The sequence below is a fragment of the Lissotriton vulgaris genome, chromosome 6 (assembly GCF_964263255.1).
Source record: "Lissotriton vulgaris chromosome 6, aLisVul1.2, whole genome shotgun sequence".
In the NCBI taxonomy this organism is placed as follows: Eukaryota; Metazoa; Chordata; class Amphibia; order Caudata; family Salamandridae; genus Lissotriton; species Lissotriton vulgaris.
The window spans coordinates 284,710,738-284,718,085 of NC_141694.1; positions in this window are offsets into that span (position 1 = coordinate 284,710,738).

Consider the following 7,348-nt stretch of genomic DNA (forward strand, 5'->3'; position numbering starts at 1 on the left):
GCTTTCGCTGTTTACTGCAGACAGGGTCGAGCTGACTTGTGGTGTCCCGCAGGGTTCCCCCTTATCCCCTCTTCTTCTCAATTTATACCTGACCCCCCTTATTCGTTCTCTGCGAGGTAGCCATGTCACCGTGTTTAATTACGCGGATGACATTCAGCTAGTCTTTAATATCGACTCCTCGGACCAGTCCATTGCCAACTTTCAGTCAACCCTTTGTCACATCAGTGACGGGATGGGGGTCAACCACCTCAAGCTTAACCCCGACAAGACAGAGTTGATTCTTGTCGGGGGTGCTTTCAATCCATGGACAACCATTTTTTGGCCTTCGAGGTTAGGTCTCCCCCCCAACCCAGTCGACTCAGCAAAAAGTCTGGGGGTTATCATTAGTAAAGATTTCACAATGAAGCCCCAGATCAATGCTGTAGTCTCCTCTAGTTTTTTCCAGTTGCGGAAAGTTCGAAAGATTGCCCGCTTTCTGACCATCGAGGCCCTCACTTTAGTCTTGTTAGCCTTAGTCATTTTGAGGATAGATTACGCCAATTCTCTCTATGTTGGCATCCCGGCTTACCTAATGAAGAGGCTACAACTTGTTCAGAATCAGGCCGCACTTCTTATTTATCATCAACCCAGGCACCAACACGTTTGTCCTTTGTTAAAATCCCTTCACTGGCTCCCCGTGTCCGAGCGTTGCAAATTTAAATTAGGCTGTACTATCTTCAAGTCTCTTGCCGGAACGGGTCCGTCTTTTATCTCTTCACTACTGCACCCTTATGTCCCTTCCCGCAACCTCCGTTCCTCCCATCTTGCCTTGCTCAAGGTTCCGGTTTTTAAACGCAAGAAACACGGAGGCTTGAGATTCTCTTTCCTTGCCCCTTCCTTTTGGAACTCACTCCCTTTAGGCATAAGACTTGCTTATCCCTACACTCGTTTTAGGTCCCTTCTTGAAACTCATTTGTTCTGTAATGTTTATTACTAACGCCTTTGTCCCGCGGACTGTTTACCCCTCTGTGCCCGAGCCCCAAGAAACCGCCAGGCGTTAGTTGCGCTTTAAAATTTTTTTTTACATTACATTACATTACAAAGCATGAAGGCAACACCCAGTTCTGGTCACTAACCCCTAGAATGCTTTGTACCTTCAGCTAAAAGCTTTTCACAACCTTCAAGTCTTCAAAAAGACGCCATAAAGTGCTCTTTTGAAGTAATTCTTCCAACTCCTGTCATCCAGGATTATATATTCTGCCCTTCGGTTTACAGACTAGGAAAATGGCAAGTCCTCAAAAAGTGCAGCAGATTGTTTTAGGACCACTTTCTGAACAAAGTCAACATACTGCCACGTATCGGCAGGAATTCAAGTGAGGAGGATTATAAAAGAACAAGCAAAGTAACAACAATGGTAACTTTAACAGTAGAAACCTGTCTGTGGAGATGTAAAATATTTATCATAGTTCGGTTGAAATAGAAATGTAGTAGTGTCAGGAAATTAATTAATGCGTGTAGGGAATGAGCATCTTTTTGTGTCATGCTCTGCCATTTTTTTTCTATCTTTCTTTGCTGGCCTTGGAACTCTGCACTTTAGCCCTGCTAGCCAGGAGTTCCAGTGCTCCCCCTTTAAACATAATAAAATTGGTGTATTCCAAATTGTCCCATCTAACTTGCTTGTATGTCCCTAATATATGGTGTAGAGAGATCACACAGTGCCTAGAAGTTAAATTCCACTTGTTGACTGCAGCTCCTATTGTACCATCCACTTTAGAGGCAGATCAAACATGACATACATAAGGCCTATCCTGTGTAGCATGACGGCTGCAGTGTAAAACCTGCAATGTGACCTCTTGAAATAACTCTTTTTGACAGGTGAACTCCTCCCTTTTAAATATTAGTAAGTCACCCCTATGTAAGCCCTGGAGCCCAGAGAGTAGGGTGCATTACATTTAAAAGTGGGACAACATTTATGTCACAATGTCCCTACAGAGACAAGACCTTAAAAGCTATTTTTTAATGTGCCATAGAGAAACACTGGGAACCAATATTTAATTCTGCTATCTCTGGGTTAGAGAGGCTTGAAACATGATTAAACTACTCTTTTCAATGTCTATTACAAGCCTAACTCAAGGGAAAAGTCAATTTCTTAATAAATATTAAGAAACTGTAACTTTTAGAAAGTTACTTTTTTCTGACCTGAAGTTTCTGGAGGCTAATTTGCATTTGCTCTCCTGCAGTAGCCCAGCCAGGATTAGCCTTTATGAGGTGTAAAACTGCTTACAGGGCAGAGACAATTGCTTGGATGTAGGGAGGTGTTTTGTTTCACTGACAGGAAGACCAGTTGGAGTGGGCCCAAGAACTTAATTTACTTCAAAGAGGTTTCCCCTGTCACAAACAAATGTTAGGTGACTCCTGGAAAGGATCCAGCATTTGTCTACTCAGTCAGGCTGACATCAAGCCCAATGGGGGAAAGTTGGAAAGCTGCCCTCTGACCTGGTTTGAAGTGCCTACAGAGGAGGAGACTGCTCATTACACTGGCCATGCCTGTGGGTGGGGTCACAGTCTCTGCTCAAGGGTAGAAGTGTTTCCTTATCTTTGATTTTGAGAGTGATGGGTTTTATGGGATTGCTTGCAGTACTGTGACCAGGAACTTCTGCAAAAGTGAGCAGGGTTATCCCTGATATTTTTTTACCCCATTGGTTAGGCAGGAACTGGGAGTCACCCTCACCCACTTGCTAGTGCCAGACATAAATGTGAGACCCCCAGGGTGGCACCCCCTCCGAACACTTTCTGAACATGTGGAAGAATAGAAGAGGACTGGGCTTGCTGTCTGTGACCTGAGAGGAGCCCTGAAGGACTGGACCTGCTCCCTCTTGTACTCAGGACAAAGAAATGCACTCCAGAGGTCAGTTGGTGGACCTTTTGTGTGGCTACATGACCAAAATAAGTTGCAGAGGTCTTTTCCTTGAAGTGCTTAGCTGACCAGTACCAACTGGGCCTGGCCTGGACCCTGCTAGTGGCCTCTGCTGGAGTGAGTCATGACCCCGAAGTGCTCTTGCTATGGTCCTTGGACCCTTGGCTATGACTTACTGGACTTCTCCTACCACCCCTGAAAAGCTGTGAATTAGAAACCTTTTGGACTTCCAGACTGTCAGAGGACTGGGGCAAACCACAACAGCCTATCTGGCCAAGGCACAATCTCACTAGATTAAGAAAACAGGCTTCTCCTAGTCTAAACTTCCTTGCAGCACCAAATCTGATTCTGGGTACCCTCGTGAGAAGGTATCTAGCCTTGTGGAACCATCATCAGATATGGCCTGCTGTATTGTCCCACTTGAGTATTCTAAGCCCCAAAAAAGAGACTAGGGGCCAAATGTACTAGACACTGGTTGTAAAATACTGGTTACAATTTGTGGCCAGTAATGTTGTGACCAGTATGGTCTTTTGTGAACCGTCATGGGTATTCATAGGTCAGCTTGCAAAGTACAGACTGGTAGTGGGTGGCAATTCGACCTACCTCAATATTTATGAAGTGGGTCACAAATTGCGATGCACTATGATTCGTTGCCATCACAGGGATGGTGGACTGATAGGGTTAGCAGACAACCATGTCTGTTATTGATCTTAAATAAAGGAGTCATTTTTTTAATGAATTAAATTTAACAAGCATTTTTCCATGGAATCGCTGCCTACTTTTAAAAATGTTTTTGTCAATATTCATAAAGGGGAAGAGGTCCCTTAGAGACGCTTTCCAGTTTGCGAATGGTTACCACTACCTTTCAGTAGTCTGTAAAACATTAATGTTTTGTTAACAGATTTCAGTCTCAAAACATTAATACATCCCGTGACCAGGCAGGTCGCTCACTCTGCCACCGCGCAGACCCCATGTGAACTGCTGCTGCCTCTCGTGTTGTCTGCTGCCTGCAGACTGGTCTATTGCTCGTCTTCTTGCTACTCCCTGTTTTTGACTGTTATTTTGCCTTCCCCCTCATTTCTTTTTGTGCCCCTTGTTATTTACTGTTGATTCTGCCGCTGTGCCCGTCTCTTCCCCCCCTGCCCTCACTTGCCTTCTGTGTCACCTCTTCCCGCCGCTCGCGTCCCCCGCGGCCCCACCCCCTCGCTTCCCATAGGCTGCCCCGCTTCCACCTCCCAGCTGCTCCTCCCTCCCTCTCCCCCTCATATGGAGGCCGCGCGGTGGTGAGAGGAGCGGCCCTTGACCCTGTGACCAGGGAGGTCGCTCCCTCAGCCACCGCGCAGACGCCCTGTGAACTGCTGCTGCCTCTTGTGTTGTCTGCTGCCTGCAGACTGGTCTATTGCTCGTCTTCTTGCTACTCCCTGTTTTTGACTGTTATTTTGCCTTCCCCCTCATTTCTTTTTGTGCCCCTTGTTATTTACTGTTGATTCTGCCGCTGTGCCCGTCTCTTCCCCCCCTGCCCCCACTTGCCTTCTGTGTCACCTCTTCCCGCCGCTCGCGTCCCCCGCGGCCCCACCCCCTCGCTTCCCATAGGCTGCCCCGCTTCCACCCCCCAGCTGCTCCTCCCTCTCCCCCTCATATGGAGGCCGCGCAGCGGGCGTGGCAAAGGCGCGCCTAAGGCAAGCCAGTCTGCGCCAGTCCGCGCCTGGACTGCGGCCAGCGCCAGGACCCCTGGCCCTCGACGATGCCAGCCCACCCGACTGAATTACGACACCGCCACTCTCCACACACTGAACACCGGCCGGAACCCCGCCTGCCACCGAGCCACCCCGAAACACACCCACGGACCCTTCACCTGCCAAGCCTGCAAATTCACCTGCCTCCGGACCTCACCGCACCCGCCAGGCCAGGCACCAGCAACAACCACCTCAAGTGCATCCTGCTCAACACCCGCACCGTCCTCCGGCACGCCGTCGAACTCTGGAACCTCCTCGACACAACAGCGCCGGACGTCGCCTTCCTCACAGAAACCTGGATGAACACCTCCTCAGCCCCCGATATCGCCATAGCCATCCCGGATGGCTACAAGATCCACAGAAACACCATCCGCATCACGACCAACTCCGACAACACCCTCACCACTGCCGAGCACCTTCACTTCCAGATACACACTGACCCCAAGACCACCCTTAGAGGCACTCTCATCTACAGACCCCTGGGACCACGCACACAATTCAGCGAAGCCATCGCAGACTTCATCAGCCCGCATGCCCTCACCTCCTCAGACTACATCCTCCTAGGGGACCTCAACTTCCACCTGGAAAACAACAATGACAACAACACCACTACCCTGCTGGACAACCTCGCCAACCTCAGACTCAAGCAACTGGTGAACAAGCCCCACCCACTACGCCGGCCACACGCTTGACCCAGTCTTCTCCTCCTGCAACCACATCTCCTTCAGCCACTCCACCGGACTACACTGGACATATCACAGCTGCGTCCACTTCAACTTCAGGAGAACCACGACCCACCACCACCCGCAACAGGTTTCCCGAAGATGCTGGAGAAAGATCACCGCCGACCAGCTTACCACCTCCCTGAGCCAGAACCCTCCCACCAACACTACAGACTCCAACGAAGCAGCCCGCAACCTCACACAGTGGCTCACCAACTGCGCCAATGCCCTTGCATCGCTGAAGAATCCTCCCAGCAGACCCGGCAGCAAGAAAGCCTCGTGGTTCACCAACAACTTCAAAAACTCCAAGAAATCCTGCCGTACCCTCGAGAAAGCCTGGCGCCACGACAAGTCAACAGAAAACATGACAGCCCTCAAGAACGCCATCCACAAACACCACCAGCTGATCCGCACCACCAATAGGACAGCATTCAGAGAACGACTGAACAACAACACCCACAACAGCAAGGAGCTCTTCGGCATCGTTAAAGAGCTCTCCAACCCCAGCGCCAGCAACAACGACATCACGCCCTCGCAAGACCTCTGCGACTCACTCGCCTCGTTCTTCCACCACAAGATCGTCGACATACACAACAGTTTCGGCACCCAAACCACGCACCCAACCACCGAACCAACATCCCCCACCAACACCCTCTGCACCTGGACCTCCGTCATCACTGAAGACACCACCCGCGTGATGAACACCATCCACTCCGGCTCCCCAGCAGACCCCTGTCCACACCACATCTTTAACAAAGCCGATTCCATCATCGCACCCCAACTCCGGAACATCATTAACAACTCCTTCGCATCTGCCACCTTCCCAGAGAGCTGGAAACATGCTGAGCTCAGCGCCCTCCTGAAAATTTTTGGATGAAGAACAGCCGTTTAAAACTTAACTCTGACAAAACGGAAGTCCTCATTTTAGGATCATCCCCCTCTGCCTGGGACGACTCATGGTGGCCTCCGGCCCTTGGTACAGCACCCATACCTACAGATCATGCACGTAACCTGGGCTTCATCCTGGACTCCTCCCTCTTGATGACCAAACAAGTCAACGCCGTCTCATCTTCTTGCTTCAACATACTTCGCACGCTCAAAAAAATCTTCCGCTGGGTCCCCACCGAAACAAGAAAGACAGTCACCCACGCACTGGTCACCAGCCGATTGGATTATGGAAATACCCTCTACGCCGGAACCACAGCCAAACTACAGAAAAAACTCCAACGCATCCAAAACGCCTCAGCTAGACTCATACTGGACATCCCCCGTCAAGCTCACATTTCCGGTCACCTGAAGGAGCTCCACTGGCTCCCCCTCAACAAGAGAATAACGTTCCGTCTCCTCACCCACGCACACAAGGCCCTCTACAACCTAGGACCCGAGTGGAGAAGTGTGGCTCAATGATTAGAGCGGCAGACCCTGATGCAGAGGTCTAGCCCGGGACCAGGGTTCAATTCCCCGCCTCAGCGGGTCTTGGGCTCAAAATTCCACGGGCCTTATAATTCTCGCCTCGGTGCCTATTCCAATCATGGAGTCCCACTCTGCAACTCTGGGCAATAGCTTGCTTAATCTCCACAACGGCCCCCACAACGCTAAGGATGCCTGGCCTCCACCTTGGGGGTGCCCAGGAGTGGACGTCTCACAGGGAAAGCCAGGATGGGTTCCACAGCGGTATTCGTACAAGCGCCTTGAGACCCTTGCGGGTGAGTAGTGCGCTTTACAAGTATCAATTTACAATGCCTCAACACACGACTGTCCTTCTACACACCCACCCGCCAACTACGATCATCCAATCAAGCCCTCGCCGCAGTTCCGCGCATCCAGAGATCCACTATGGGAGGAAGATCCTTCTCCTACTTAGCGGCCAAAACATAGAACTCTCTCCCCACTCACCTCCGCCTTACACAGAACCACCTCTCCTTCAGAAAGCAACTAAAAACCTGGCTATTCGATATATAATGCACCCACCATCCCTCAAGCGCCTTGAGACC